Consider the following 16,935-nt stretch of genomic DNA (forward strand, 5'->3'; position numbering starts at 1 on the left):
TTATTAACCCCTGGCACATAATTTTCGTACATGGTTTTTATTGCATACTCGACTCCATTGGTATTAATTTTGTAGTGTTTTCTCTAGAGAATGGATAATTCAGCGCCATCACAGAGCCCGTATTTATGTGTTTGTGCTGATTATACCATGCTGCTGCTACTGCTAAGTCACTCCAATCGTGTCTGACTCTGTGCGACCCCATAGACGGCAGCCCACCAGGCTCCCCCGTCCCTGGGATTCTCCAGGCAAGAACACTAGAGTGGGTTGCCATTTCCTTCTCCAATGCATGAAAGTGAAAAGTGAAAGTGAAGTCGCTCAGTCGTGTCCGACTCCTAGCGACCCTATGGATTGCAGCCTACCAGGCTCCTCTGTCCATGGGATTTTCCAGGCAAGAGTACTGGAGTGGGTTGCCATTGCCTTCTCCGTGATTATACCATAATATGGGATAAAAATGAGTATAACTTGGAGCACGATCAGGACTCTTAGGTGGGGCTCTTCACCTCCTCTCAGCCTGCACCCCCATGCTATCATGCGATCCAGCAGATATTAGGGGAGAAGGGGGAGTGAGAACATCCGGGGCCCATGTAGGAAATATATTGCAATGGACCCAGAGATATGCTGCCTAATTCCTTCTGCCCCCTTCCGCGCCAGGCCCCAGAGGCCAGGAGAGTTTTTCCTGGGCACCTGCTGCTGTCTTCAAAGATTGCCTCAGTTGTAGAGAGCCCCTCACCCAAGATCCTGCAACTCCAAGGCGGCTTAAATCCTATAAGGGCTCCAAGTGGGAACCTGAAGGGCTCCAGGTTGGTCTTTTCAGCCAACAAAGAGCGATCTTATGGGCCATCCTATTAGTTCGCCTGAGACAAACGGACTGGTCTTTCCCTTCCTTCCACAGCCGCAATCTGGAGGATACTCCCTAGCAAAGATCCTTCACCGTTAACTCCTTCTCCCCATCTGTTCCCAGGAGATTCCCACCTGTAACAAGCACCTTGCTGCAAGTGGCCACTGAATCTATGCACCCTGTTTGTAGCTTTCCCAATTTTCACAAATAGTATCAGTTTTCTGTCCCTTCTTCCCTTGGGAGCGCTCATAAGTTTAGCGTGCTGTGTTTCCGTATAATTTCGCTTGGGACATTTAACTCATCACATTTAGAGACTCGAGAGGTCCCAACTGACCTCTCCGAGGACTTGGTCCTCACTCCTAGGAAACCACTCCCAGGGTACTGGGCTTCCCTCCCTCACTTCACGGTCTTATCCAAGGATCTGCTTCTACCCCAGGGGCTCCTGGACAGCGTCTCAATCTCAAACTGATACCTTTAATGGAACATACCCACTTTGGCCACACCCCTCTGAACCAGCTGAAGCACGTGCATTGACCCTGCTGGTCTCCGTCCTCTATGACAGCTTCCCACGTGCCACAGTCCAAAATGGTGGCCCAGCTAAGGAAGACGGACCCTCCCCGGCACACCGCTCCCCCCCAACCTGCACCCCCACGATGCTCCTAATTTGACACCATTCCTCCAAACACCAGGGCTTCCCTGGTAGCTCAGCTGGTAAAAAATCTGCCTGCGATGCAGGAGACCTGGGTTCGATCCCTGGGTTGGGAAGATCCGCTGGAGAAGGGAATGGCAACCCACTCCAGTATTCTGGCCTGGAGAATTGCATGGACTTTATAGTCCATGGGGTCACGAAGAGTCGGACACGACTGAGCGACTTTCACTTTCTCCGAACACCAATCCCACCCTAGTAACCTAAACATGTGGCCTCAGGAAACAGACTGGTATGCAAACTCTTTCCCCACACTCCCCAACGCCCAGGACGGATGATAAGTCAGGTAGCAGAAGTGGCTGGTTGCCGCGCCTCCGCGTCTCCCCGGGGTTTTTTGGTAGGTGGCAAAGAAGTCAGCGGTGCTCAGCTCTGCCGCCGCATCTCCGCCTGTGGTTGCACTTGCACTGCGCCCTCTGCTGGCCTAGCCAGAATTTTCATCCTCGAAGTGCTGTTACAATGACATTTAGACAAAGGAAACAATTCTCATTTGAATGGTTGCACGTCAGCTTTCATAAAATGTGCCACAATTTTTAAAAACAATTCATATAATAAATGGAAATTTATTCTTCTCAGAGCTGCCATGTACATAGTTTTATGTTGGAAAGGGATGGAAATGTCAGAACCTCTTTTTTCTGTGGTTGAGAGGTGCAGCTTTTGGCTGGTCCCTTTGTTGACACAGAAACTGCTATCTAACAGTGAAATCGTCGCCGGAGATAAATTTACCAACCATAGCATCAAGCTGATGCCCTCGGCTGCCAAGAAAAGGGTTTACTTTCCTTTGCTGTTACCAGAGCTGTTGGAAGCAGAGACTGCAAATAGCCAGCAGCAAACTGACTTTCCAAAAGGTGTCAGTCGAAGTTCACAAGGGTTGTTTATTCTTTAATTTAATGACCCTATTTTGTCCCTTCTTTTTTATTTTTTAAAAATTGTGAGTGTATAATAACACATTTACAGAAGACTTGGAAAATATGGAACAAAGTTACATATAGCTCCACCATATTTACAATTATTTTTAAAGTAGATAAATTAAGATTTTTAGATGGAATTTCAATATCAATCAAAAATTAATAGAATGGACAGGAAAGCAGAAGGATAGAGTAGACCTGAAAAGCACTCTGAACTCAATCAACATAAATAGTTCAGTTCAGTTCAGTTCAGTTGCTCAGTCGTGTCCGACTCTTTGCGACCCCATGAATCGCAGCACGCCAGGCCTCCCTGTCCATCACCAACTCCCGGAGTTCACTCAAACTCATGTCCATCAAGTCCGTGATGCCATCCAGCCATCTCATCCTCTGTCGTCCCCTTCTCCTCCTGCCCCCAATCCCTCCCAGCATCAGAGTCTTTTCCAATGAGTCAACTCTTCGCATGAGGTAGCCAAAGTACTGCAGTTTCAGCTTTAGCATCATTCCTTCCAAAGAACACCCAGGGCTGATCTCCTTCAGAATGGACTGGTTGGATCTCCTTGCAGTCCAAGGGACTCTCAAGAGTCTTCTCCAACACCACAGTTCAAAAGCATCAATTCTTTGGTGCTCAGCTTTCTTCACAGTCCAACTCTCACATCCATACATGACCACTGGAAAAACCATAGGTTTGACTAGATGGACCTTTGTTGGCAAAGTAATGTCTCTGCTTTTCCATATGCTATTCTAGGTTGGTCATAACTTTCCTTCCAAGGAGTAAGCATCTTTTAATTTCATGGCTGCAGTCACCATCTGCAGTGATTTTGGAGCCCCCATAAATAAAGTCTGACACTGTTTCCACTGTTTCCCCATCTATTTCCCATGAAGTGATGGGACCAGATGCCATGATCTTCGTTTTCTGAATGTTGAGCTTTAAGCCAACTTTTTCACTCTCCTCTTTCACTTTCATCAAGAGGCTCTTTAGTTCCTCTTCACTTTCTGCCATAAGGGTGGTGTCATCTGCATATCTGAGGTTATTGATATTTCTCCCGGCAATCTTGATTCCAGCTTGTGCTTCTTCCAGCCCAGCGGTTCTCATGATGTACTCTGCATAGAAGTTAAATAAGCAGGGTGACAATATACAGCCTTGACATACTCCTTTTCCTATTTGGAACCAGTCTGTTCCATGTCCAGTTCTAACTGTTGCTTCCTGACTTGCATATAGGTTTCTCAAGAGGCAGGTCAGGTGGTCTGGTATGCCCATCTCTTGAAGAATTTTCCAGTTTATTGTGATTCACACAGTCAAAGGCTTTGGCATAGTCAATAAAGCAGAAATAGATGGTTTTCTGGAACTCTCTTGCTTTTTCCACGATCCAGTGGATGTTGGCAATTTGATCTCTGGTTCCTCTGCCTTTTCTAAATCCAACGTGAGCACCTGGAAGTTCACAGTTCACGTATTGCTGAAGCCTGGCTTGGAGAATTTCGAGCATTACTTTACTAACGTGTGAGATGAGTGCAATTGTGGGGTAGTTTGAGCATTCTTTGGCATTACCTTTCTTTGGGATTGGAATGAAAACAACCTTTTCCAGTCCTGTGGCCACTGCTGAGATTTCCAAATTTGCTGGCACATTGAGTGCAGCACTTTCATAGCATCATCTTTCAGGATTTGAAATAGCTCAACTGGAATTCCATCACCTCCACTAACTTTGTTTGTAGTGATGTTTTCTAAGGCCCACTTGACTTCACATTCCAGGATGTCTGGCTCTAGGTGAATGATCACACCATCGTGATTATCTGGGTCATGAAGATCTTTTTTGTACAGTTCTTCTGTGTATTCTTGCCACCTCTTCTTAATATCTTCTGCTTCTGTTAGGTCCATACCATTTCTGTCTTTTATCTAGCCCATCTTTGCATGAAGTGTTCCCTTCGTATTTCTAATTTTCTTGAAGAGATCTCTAGTCTTTCCCATTCTGTTGTTTTCCTCTATTTCTTTGCATCGATCACTGAGGAAGGCTTTCTTATCTCTCCTTGCTATTCTTTGGAACTCTGCATTCAGATGCTTATATCTTTCCTTTTCTCCTTTGCTTTTTGCTTCTCTTCTTTTCACAGCTATTTGTAAGGCCTCCTCAGACAGCCATTTTGCTTTTTTGCATTTCTTTTTCTTGGGAATGGTCTTGATCCCTGTCTCCTGTACAATGTCACGAACCTCTGTCCATAGTTCATCAGGCACTCTACTATCAGATCTAGTCCCTTAAATCTATTTCTCACTTCCACTGTATAATCATAAGGGATTTGATTTAGGTCATACCAGAATCCGGAGAAGGCAATGGCACCCCACTCCAATGTTCTTGCCTGGAAAATCCCATGGACGGAGGAGCCTGGTAGGCTACAGTCCATGGGGTCACACAGAGTCGGAAACGACTGAAGTGACTTAGCAGCAGCAGCAGCAGCATACCTGAATGGAAGAAGGCAATGGCAGCTCACTCCAGTACTCTTGCCTGGAAAATCCCATGGGCAGAGGAGCCTGGTAGGCTGCAGTCCATGGGGTCACTAAGAGTCAGACACGACTGAGTGACTTCAATTTCACTTTTCACTTTCATGCATTGGAGAAGGAAATGGAAACCCACTCCAATGTTCTTGCCTGGAGAATCCCAGGGTTGGGGGAGCCTGGTGGGCTGCTGTCTATGGGGTTGCATAGAGTCGGACACTACTGAAGCGACTTAGCAGCAGCAGAAGCACACCTGAATGGTCTAGTGGTTTTTCCTACTTTCTTCAATTTAAGTCTGAATTTGGCAATAAGGAGCTCATGATCTGAGCCACAGTCAGCTCCCGGTCTTGTTTTTGCTGACTGTATAGAGGTTCTCCATCTTTGGCTGCAAAGAATATAATCAATCTGATTTCGATGTTGACCATCTGGTGATGTCCATGTGTAGAGTTTTCTCTTGTGTTGTTGGAAGAGGGTGTTTGCTATGACCAGTGCGTTCTCTTGGCAAAACTCTATTAGCCCTTGCCCTGCTTCATTCAGTATTCCAAGGCCAAATTTGCCTGTTATTCCAGGTGTTTCTTGACTTCCTACTTTTGCATTCCAGTCCCCTATAATGAATTGCAGCCATGAAATTAAAAGATGCTTACTCCTTGGAAGGAAAGTTATGACCAACCTAGATAGCATATGGAAAAGCAGAGACATTACTTTGCCAACAAAGGTCCATCTAGTCAAACCTATGGTTTTTCCAGTGGTCATATATGGATGTGAGAGTTGGACTGTGAAGAAAGCTGAGCACCAAAGAATTGATGCTTTTGAACTGTGGTGTTGGAGAAGACTCTTGAGAGTCCCTTGGACTGCAAGGAGATCCAACCAGTCCATTCTGAAGGAGATCAGCCCTGGGTGTTCTTTGGAAGGAATGATGCTAAAGCTGAAACTGCAGTACTTTGGCTACCTCATGCGAAGAGTTGACTCATTGGAAAAGACTCTGATGCTGGGAGGGATTGGGGGCAGGAGGAGAAGGGGACGACAGAGGATGAGATGGCTGGATGGCATCACCGACTCGATGGACTTGAGTTTGAATAAACTCTGGGAGTTAGTGATGGACAGGGAGGCCTGGCGTCCTGCAACTCATGGAGTCACAAAGAGTCGGACACGACTGAGCGACTGAACTGAATTGAACTGAAATGAACTCAGGTGTTTCTTGACTTCCTACTTTTGCATTCCAGTCCCCTATAATGAAAAGGACATCTTCTTTGGGTGTTAGTTCTAAAAGGTCTTGTAGGTCTTCATAGAACCGTTCAACTTCAGCTTCTTCAGCATTACTGGTCATGGCATAGACTTGGATTACTGTGATATTGAATGGTTTGCCCTGGAAATGAACAGAGATCATTCTGCCGTTTTTGAGATCGCACCCAAGTACTGCATTTCAGACTCTTTTGTTGACCATGATGGCTACTCCATTTCTTCTAAGGGATTCCTGCCTGTAGTAGTAGATATTATGGTCGTCTGAGTTAAATTCACCCATTCCAGTCCATTTTAGTTCACTGATTCCTAAGGTTTATACAATTTTCACACAATGGCAGGGTACACATTCTATTCAAGTTTCCATAGATTATGAGCCAGGAGACACTGGAATATATCCAGGAACAGAAAACAAGGTGCAAAAATTTCATGGTATAGAGGTATTGAGATCATACAGAGTCTGTTCTCTTTTCACTGTGGCATGATGTTAGAAATCAAAATCAAAAGATATTTGAAAATAGCCCACATACTTTTAAGTCATAAACCTACTTTTTGAGACCTAGTCTAAATAATCCAAGGTGGTTGGCAAGGATTTAGCTGTAGAATCTTTAGTGAAACACTGTTTATCAAGTCCAATAACAGAAGGATAGTTGAGTGATGGATGGTGATATTAACAGATATGTGACTGTGCTCCATTTAACAATTTTGAATAACTGTGTATATTGGCACCTAAAATGTTACCTTTTGGACATTACAAACGTATGTACTATATACTTGCATTTAAAAATATATATTAGGAGTTTGTGATTAACGTATACACATTGTACTGTGCTTAGTGGCTTAGCTGTGTCTGACTCTTTGCGACCATGGACTGCAGCCCGCCAGGCTCCTCTGTCCATGTGGATTCTCCAGGCAAGAATACTGGAGTAGGCTGCCATGTCCTTCTCCAGGGGATCTTCCCAACCCAAGGATCAAACCCAGGTCTCCCACATTGCAGGTGGATTCTTTACTATATATAAAATAACCAACAAGGACCTACTGTGTAGTGTGGGGAACTATATTTAATATTTTGTAATAACTTATAAGGGAAAAGAATCTGAAAAGAATATATTATATATACACACACACACATATATATATATAAAACTGAGTCCCCTGAAACTAACACAGCATTATAAATCAATTGTACATCAATAAAAATAGAAACATGAACACTGAAAGTTCAAAAAATATTTCAAAAAGATAATTTTGTACTTCAAAAAAAGTAAAAAGTATACATGACATATTATAAAAAATTTGAGCATGAATATATCAAAATGTTTCTGGTGTTATTTCTCGATGATGGTGTTACAGCTTATTTTTAATACTAGTTTTCCTTAGCTGCATTTTCTATATTGAACATTGTCTCTGCTATTATGAGCATGATTACTCATGTGATAAAAAAAAAAAAACCCACAGCAGAACCATCGTATGTTTTTCTTGATTCTACAAAATTATTTACCCAGGTAAGACTTCAAACACTGTAAAACTGCTGTCCTGCAGCTGGTACAATGCAGGGCTGACAGCAACACACTCCCCTTGGTTCAGCTGTTGAGGGTGGACCTGTTCTATGACACCTCTGGAGTTTCTACTGAGATGGTCCCAAGGTTCCAATGTTTCCTCACTTGGAAACATCCTAGGGCATCCTTGGACCAATGTGGACACTCACTGGACCCCTTGAGCCAAAACTCGGTTTGTTCTTCATCCCTGGGGCCAGATGATTCTCCTCAGCGGTGATCTGAGTTCTAACTAATTTCCTTGAGCTCTTGTTCCTGAATTTATCCTAGGTTGTTTGTTGTTCAGTCGCTACGTCGTGTCCAACTCTTTGCGACCCCGTGAACTGCTGCATGCCAGCCTTCCTTGTCCTTCACTATCTCCTGGAGTTTGCTCAAACTCATGTCCTTTGAGTTAGTGATGCCATCCAACCATCTCATCCTCTCTTGCCCCTTCTCCTCTTGACTTCAGTCTTTCCCAACATCAGGGTCTTTTCCAGTGAGTTAGCTTTTCACATCAGAAGGCCAAAGTATTTTTAGATTTAGCACCAGCCCTTTAAATGAATATCCTAGGGCTTCCCTGGTGGCTCAGATGGTAAAGCGTCTGTCTGCGATGCAGGAGACCCGGGTTCGATCCCTGGTTTGGGAAGATCCCCTGGAGAAGAAAATGGCAGCCCACTCCAGTATTCTTGCCTGGAAAATCCCATGGATGGCGGAGCCTGGTAGGCTACTGTCCATGGGGTCACAAAGAGTAGGACACGACTAAGCGACTTCATTTTCACTTTCACTAGGGTTTGTAACCGATTAAGTCTTTGTTTAGAGTAATTCAATCTAGGTCTTTGTATCAGATCTTTGGACCTTGGCCCTGTCTCTTTGTTTTTCATCCGTATTGGTCTTATCCTTTCAAAGTACTGACATTTTCCTATTTTACCATGCTGAAGCCATAATGGGAACTTTTGTCTCTAGTGTTCTTTCTGTTAAGATAGTTCAGTTCAGTTCAGTCTCTCAGTCATGTCCGACTCTTTGTGACCCCATGGACTGCAGCACACCAGGCTTCCCTGTCCATCACCAACTCCCAGAGCTTGCTCAAACTCATGTCCATTGAGTCGGTGATGCCATCCAACCATCTCATCCTCTGTCATCCCCTTTTCCTCCAGCCTTCAATCTTTCCCACCATCAGGGTCTTTTCAAATGAGTCAGCTCTTCACATCAGGTGGCCAAAGAATTGGAGTTTCAGCTCCAGCATCAGTGCTTCCAATGAGTATTCAGCACTTATTTCCTTTAGGGTTGATTGGTTCGATCTCCTGGTAGCCCAAGGGACTCTCAAGAGTCTTCTCCAACACCACAGTTCAAAAGCATCAGTTCTTTGGTGTTCAGCTTTCTTTATAGTCCTATAAACTATAGGACTATAGTTAAGATAGTTTCTTTATAGTTAAGATAGTAGAAAAGTCTATATCTTTTGTGTTTTCTCTTATTGTAACAGAGACTAAATAAGACTAAAGTCTATATAGTTTAAAATATGCCTAAAATATATCAATATATGATGTACAATAAATTTATAGGCTAAATTATCATCCTTGGAATTGTCAGTTGCACAATCAGGAATACATACTTTGGGGGAGGAACCAGTTTATAGAATAAATATTTCTCTAAGTAATCATCCATTTTTTTTACAAATGAAAGATGCTTTTGTTTTTTATATTATTTTAATTTAAATTTAAAAAATTACAATGTTCTGTTGGTTCTGCCACACAACAATACAAACCAATAATCATAGAACTAGAACAAAAAATTTCACAATTTGTGTGAAAATACAAGACTCCAAATAGCCAAAGCAATCTTGACAAAGAAAAACAGAGCTGGAGGGATCAACCTTCCTGACTTCAGGCTATACTACCAAGCTATAGTCATCAAAACAGTATGGTCCTGGCAAAAACAGAAATATAGAACAATGGAACAAGATAGAAAGCCCAGAAGTAAAACTATGCACCTATGGACACCTTATTTTTGGCAAAGAAGGCAAGAATATACAATGGAGAAAAGATAGCCCCATCAATAAGTTGTGCTAGGAAAACTGGATAGCTACATGCAAAACAGTGAAACTAGAACACTTTGTAATATCATACACAAAAATAAACTCAAAATGGATTAAAGACTTAAATGTAAATTCAGAAACTATAAAGGTCTTACAGGAAAACATAGACAGTGCACTCTTTGATATACATCACAGCAAGATCCTCTGTGACCTACCTCCTAGAGTAATGGAAATTAAAAAAAGTGATCATCCATTTTGACAAGTTTATTGGTTGAAATGAGTACATAGCATTCTCTAGTTTTCTAAGCTTTGAAACCCAGTCCTCCTAAAATCGAGTACCCCTGCTGAGTTTATGATGAACCTCTTTATACAATCCTTTATTCCCCTTCTTGTCCTTCTCCTGTTCCCCTCTGGATTGAGGAGGATCAAAGAGGATCAAAGAAAAGTCCCCACTGAGAAGGACCCTTTGGGTCCCTCCTAGATACAAAAGCCCCTCTGTGTATCCTGTTTCTTGTTTGTAGGAAAAGGAGTCTCCTAGGCCTTCCTTGATTTCCAAAGAACAGATTCAATCAGTTACTAATTAGGGAAATGAGGGTATGTGGAAACAAAGAAAAGAAGTCAAGAGAAAAAAATAGTTCAGCATAGAACAGAGGAATATTTTCTTATATTCTGAGAGAACATTAATTTGTACAGTTTCTCATGAAGGCAGTTTGGTGGCATGTTTTTATGCCACTAGAAGGACAGTTTTTAGTGAATGGTGATGCTATGCTATGCTAAGTCACTTCAGTCGTGTCCGACTCTGTGCGACCCCATAGACGGCAGCCCACCAGGCTCTGCCGTCCTTGGGATTCTCCAGGCAAGAACATCGGAGTGGGTTGCCATTTCCTTCTCCAATGCATGAAAGTGAAAAGTAAAAGCGAAGTCGCTCAGTCGTGTCCGACTCTTAGCGACCCCATGGACTGCAGCCTACCAGGTTCCTCCGTCCATGGGATTTTCCAGGCAAGAGTACTGGAGTGGGGTGCCATTGCCTTCTCCGAGTAAATGGTGATACACACACACATATCTATGTTCCACGACCTATAATTTTGGAGAAATGTTTTTATTGGCATCTAAAATGTGTATGACTTTTAGTACAGAAGTTTACAAGCATGGATCATATATCTGCATTTAAAATATATGCATTGTATATTTAAAAATTTTGAGTGTGTATATCTCAAAATGTTCCCAGTGTTATCTCGGGATGATGGAATTGTGGATTATTTTAAGCATTTGTTTCCCTTAGCTGCATTCTCTAGACTAAACCTGTATTCTGCGACTGTGAGCATGCATTGCTCATATAATAAAATCCCAGCAGAACTGATAATGTGTTTTCACCTTGGCTCTACAAAATGAGAGACCATTTATCCAAAGAAGACACACATGCTCCAGACCTTCCAAACCTGCTCTTGGACAGCTGGACAGTGTTTTATCATGATGATCCCTCACGTCCCCAGAGATGATTTTCCTGGGAAAAGTAGGGCTCCAACTCCTCTTTTGTGCTGGTCCTGCCTCAGTTTCATGTGGTGGGAAATTGCTTTTTATTCTTCACTTTAGGCTTTTTGAAGTAGAAATACATTCTTAGGGTCATGATTAATGTGTTTTAATGGGCTATCCATTTTAAAAATCAATGAAAAGAACTTGCATTAAAAATAGAAGGCAATTAGATTGATTTGGATGACCTATTTTTAATCAACCCCATTATTTATGAAAACTCTCAGGACATCTTTCTCTGGAGCATTAAAAGATCAGCTCCTTCTCTGTTCCTGTGTGTGAATAGCTTTAAAATGGGAGGCACCAGGATGGTTGATAATTTGCTAAATACTGTAGAAAGGTTACATTTTAGAGATGTGGAGGAACCCAGAGGCTGTCATCCAGAGTAAAGTAAGTCAGAAAGAGAAAAACAAATATCGTCTATTAAAGCATTTGTGTGCGATCTAGAAAAATGGTATGTTGTTTCATTGCTTAGTCCCTGAGTCATGTCTGGCAAATGGTATAGATGATCTTATTTGCAAAACAAAAATAGAGACACAGTGGTAGAGAGCAAATATACAGACCCTAAGAGGGGGAAGGAAGGGTGGGATGCACTGGAGTTGGGATTGACATGCATACACTATTGATACTACATATAACACAGATAATCAATGAGAACTTGCTGTATAGCACAGGGAACTCTAGCCAGTGCTCTGCGGTGACTCTTAAGTGGGAAGGAAATCCAAAAAGGAGGGGACATATGTGTATGTACAGCTGATTTATTTTGCTGTACAGTAGAGACCAACACAACATTGTAAAGCAACTATGTTCCAGCAAAAACTAATTTTAGAAAAGGCAGGGGTTCCCCACAAAAAACCCAGAACAAAAACCACAAAAACTTACCTACCATAAACATGTCCCAGGATTGCCTGTCCCTCTGCTTATTATTTCAACCTGTCAATCCACTGCAGACTCTTCCTCCCTCCCATGGTTTACTGGAGGATGTCCGAAAGGCACAGGAGATGCTCTGTTCTGTTTTCTGAAAAGGTTTACTGCATCCAGTCCTTACTCGAAACGCCCTTTTGGATCACAGTGTTCTCTCTTCTCTCAACCTTCTTTCTCTTTTTCTTTTCAACCACCAGCACCATTGCTTCCAAAGTTATTTCTTGAAATACCTTATTATCACAATTACTTAGCGTTGTTGTAAAATGCACGGAATTTAGATTTTTAAAAAGAAATTATCTCATTTTATATCCTGCAACTTTACTATATTCATTGATTAGGCCTAGTAATTTTCTGGTGGTGTCTTTAAGGTTTTCTATGTTCAGGATGGTGGGACACATGTACACCCACGACAGATTCATGTTGATGTATGGCAAGAACCACCACAATATTGTAAAGTAATTAGCCCTCAATTAAAGTAAATTAATTAATTTTAAAAAAGAAGGGATGAGAAGCATTGCTCTACCTAAAAATAAAATATTAAATAAATATTTAAAAATATGGAAAGAAAATAAATTCTCCTTTGTTTTCTCATCTTCTGTCTTTTACATCTTGCTTATATCCCATTTTTTTTTATTCCTGAATGAATTTCCTTAAGTCTATAATTTTGCAAGTATTCGACAAGGAAGTATAACAACTTCCGTTTCAATACCTATTTCTTTCTATAGTCTCTAAGTAGTATTTTTATTAAATTTATTATGAAAATGTTATGTGTTTTTATTTGAAGTATTTTTCTGAAATTAGTAATATAATTTGTTAGTGTCAGAGGAGAAGAAACTACAGAAACCAATGTCTCCTTTATCTGGAATATCCTGTAATCATTTGCAATAAGTGCTATGGAACCTAATTGTCCACAAAGGAGCTGCTTGAATCCCTTGAACCCTGAAGGGTCCTCAGTTTAAGTTAGTGTGTTAAACAATATGGACATCCAGGGATTTCTCTGGAGGTTCAGAGATTAAGATTCCATGCTCCCAATGCAGGGAGACCAAGTTCAATCCCTGGTCAGGGAACTAGATCCCACATGCTGCAACTGGGAGTTCCCACCGTACAACGAAGATCAGAGATCATGTGTGCCACAGCTGAGGCCTGGTGCAGATGAATAAATAATAAACATTAAAAAAAGAATATGGACGTCCAGATATAACTGAGATGATGCCATTATTAAGGCAGTGATGGCAAAAGCTTTCTCCTCTCATGTGGTCCCTGCTTGTGTTTGCCGCTGCTGCTGCTGCTAAGTCACTTCAGTCGTGTCTGACTCTGTGCGACCCCATAGACGGCAGCCCACCAGGCTCCCCCGTCCCTGGGATTCTCCAGGCAAGAACACTGGAGTGGGTTGCCATTTCCTTCTCCAATGCATGAAAGTGAAAAGTGAAAGTGAAGTCGCTCAGTCGTGTCCAACTCTTAGAGACCCTATGGACTGTAGCCTACCAGGCTCCTCTGTCCATGGGATTCCCCAGGCAAGAGTACTTACTGTGCACTTTTTTAAAAGCTATTTTATTTTAAAAATTTTTGGCCACACGGTGTGGCCTGTGGGATCTTAGTTCTGTGACCAGGGTTCAAACCCATGGCCCTTGCAATGGATGCTCGGAGTCCTAACCACTGGACGGCGAGGGAATTCCCTACAGTGCGTTTTTGACTCATCAGACTAGGACCTTGTGATGGTTAATGCTATGTGTCAGCTTGACCAGGCCACTGGATCGCCAGATATCTGGTTAAACGTTATTTCTGTGTCTGTGAAGGTGTTTGCGGAAGAGATTAGGATCTGAACTGACAGACTAAATAAAGCACCCAAATATGGGTAGGCCCGGGACTTCCCGCATGGCTCAGTGGTAGAGAATCCACCTGCCAATGCCGGAGATGCATTTTCAGTCCCTGGGTTGGGAAGATCCCCTGGAGGAGGGCATGGCAACCCACTCCAGTGTTCTTGCCTGGGAAACCCCACGGACAGGGGAGTCTGGTGGGCTGCGATCCATAGGGTCGCAAAGAGTCGGACACAACTGAAGCAACTTAGCACACACAGAGGCATGGGTGGGCCTCGTCCAATCTTTAGAGGGCCTGAAAAGAACAGAGAACAGAGGGAAAGTTTGCTCTCTCTGTCTGACTGCTTAAGCCAGGAAATGGGTCTTTTTTGTTCAGACAGGGGCATTGGTCCCATGGTTCTCAGGTCTCCAGACTCAGATTGGAGCCTCACCACCAGCTCTCCTGGGTCTCCAGCTTACAGAAGGCAGATCATAGGGCTTCTTGGACTCCATCATCCCGTGATGCCTGATTTTATATGTATATATCTATTTCCTATATATTTATAATTTATATTTTATTTTTAAAAGGTTAGTATCACACATAATCAAGTATGTTATACCATCTTCATTTCTCAAAAGCGGCATTTCAAAGTGTTAAGTGCCTTGTTCTCAGGCGTGTCTGTTTCTTTGTGACCCCAGGGGCTATAACCTGTCGATGAGATTATCCAGGCAAGAATATTGGAACGGGTTGCCATTTCCTTCTCCAGGGGATCTTCCCCACCCAGGGATCGAACCCACATCTCCTGTGTCTCCTACATTGCAGGCAGATTTCTTAACCACTGAGCCATGAGGGAAGCCCGATGCTAAGCATGGTTAACAAAGTGTTGAGCATTGTTAAATATCATAAACCACAACTCTGGGTTACAATGCGGTGTAGGCGAAAGTCTAGCTAGTGCGCCAATTGTGAACAGTGTAAGCAAGTTTCAAATGTCTTTTCAAGCATATCAAAAGGAAAGCACATAGACAAGCGCGTGCGTGTGTGTGTGTGTGTGTGCATGCGTGTGCTCCCTGGGGGCCTATGTGCCACGTGGCAGTGGCTGAAGGTCCGATCCCCCCCCACAACATCCTGCTCTCTCGAAGCACGCTCTGCAGGACTGGCCCCTCCTCATCAGAGCACGGTGCCTCCCCTGGTCCTCGAGGATGCCCCCGGTAGGACGACTCTGTTAGAAAATGTAAGGGGACGAGGAGATGGATCCTGGGGCAATCCACTTCCTGCAGTGATAACATTAGAAATAGTAATCACACTGTTCATTGAGCAGAGACTGTGCTCAGTGGTTTACATATATCATATCTACTGATCATCCCAACAAAGGAGAGAGGTCACCTGTCTTGAAGCCCCAGTCTTTCAATTTGTAACCAAGACTACCTTGGGTAATTGACCTGAGCCTCAGTCATGTCATCTGTGAAATGGGAACAGTATCTACTTCATGGAGTTAATGGAGGTTAAATAAAACAAGCTAGGTTAAGTGCGGGCTTCCCAGGTGGCTCAAGGTGTAAACAATCTGCCTGCAATGCAGGAGACTCAGGTTTGATACCTGGGTTGGGAAGATCCCCTGGAGAAGGGCATGGCAACCCACTCCAGTATTCTTGCCTGGAGAATCCCGTGGACAGAGGAGCCTGACTGGCTACAGTCCACGGGGTTGAAAAGAGTTGAACACGACTGAAGTGACTGAGCACGAAGGCTGGTAAGTGCACCCGGCACAGCACTTGTTGTAAAGTATCATGGTTACTGATACTGTCATCTAACCATTCTGGTGTGGGGCTGGAGAACAGGCAGAAGAGAGAGGCTACTTCCAAGTCACATCACGATGCCGGGATCCGCAGTGAGAGGAGTGTGAATCCAAGGCAGGTAGTTAAGAAACAAAGCTGGGTGGAGGGGCCATTTTCCAATTAACATCCTAAACCTCACTGTTTTACTGAACCCCGGAAAGAACTACCAACTTATTTTAGAGAATAACTCTTAGATCTAGCTTCAGTTTTAAAAAGCCTGATGGAAACCAAAGTAGTATTACTGCAGGTAAGAGGGCAGAAGTTTCTAAATGGCTCCGGTACAGAGACTTTAGCTAAATGACTTTCCTTCTCCTCTTTTTGGAGGGCAACACTTTTGCGTTTTCGAGGTGTCTGCTTTGTGCTTTCTTTCTTGGCTTTTACTGGACACCTACTGTGCTGCAAATGAAGCCTAATGGACCATTTTGCCCCAGAGTGGTCTGAAACGATCACACTTCTTTGCCACAATTTGAAAAGACTGAGAGCAGGGAATGTTGCCTCTCAGGCTGTGGCTTTCCTCCTTACCTGAGTGGAAGGCTTTTTAAGACATCTCTAGAAATGCCACCGTGTGGCCTCAGGTTGCATTCCATCTAGCGGCTTTTCTGTTGGAGAGGTGAGCTTCAGCTCCCACCCGTTGGCTGGAGATTGTTATATCCATCTTGATGTCCACTTGCTCTCTGACTGAATAAAGTCTCAGGAAGGGGAGAGTGTCCTTTAATGTCACTGAGAGGGTCATTTGATGTGAAACTGACTTCCAGGAAGTCAGGGCAAGCATCCCATTGCTGGGAAGAGCAGGTCACAGGGGACCTGACTTCCTCATTCACAGAAGCACTTAGACCTGCTGCAGGTCGAGAGAAGGGTCACTCCGCCAGAGCACCCGAGAAGCCCTCATCGCTACCTACCTACACTGGCCTTCCCTGCAATTCCATCCATCAGGAAAGGTGGGTGAGAATAGCTGGGGACACAGCTGCGAGGAAAACCATTCCTTCGTCCTGGTTATGGGAAAGGACAGAATAATGCACAGCACTGCCCCTGAAATAATAATAGCGACACTGGCAGTGACACTAAGGACTTCTCTTGCAGTGAAATCTTTTCTCTTTTGAATGTGAGATTTATTATCA

The 16,935-nt window shown here is 43.3% G+C and overlaps 1 non-coding gene across 1 annotated transcript; it reads left to right on the plus strand.

The window, feature by feature from the left end:
• The first annotated feature begins 8,279 nt into the window (after nt 1-8,279).
• Nucleotides 8,280-8,351, plus strand: TRNAR-GCG (transfer RNA arginine (anticodon GCG)). The gene has a single exon. It is a non-coding gene; the product is annotated as a tRNA-Arg (tRNA).
• Nucleotides 8,352-16,935: the final 8,584 nt, after the last annotated feature.

The sequence above is a fragment of the Bos taurus genome, chromosome 3 (assembly GCF_002263795.3).
Source record: "Bos taurus isolate L1 Dominette 01449 registration number 42190680 breed Hereford chromosome 3, ARS-UCD2.0, whole genome shotgun sequence".
Classification (NCBI taxonomy): domain Eukaryota; kingdom Metazoa; phylum Chordata; class Mammalia; order Artiodactyla; family Bovidae; genus Bos; species Bos taurus.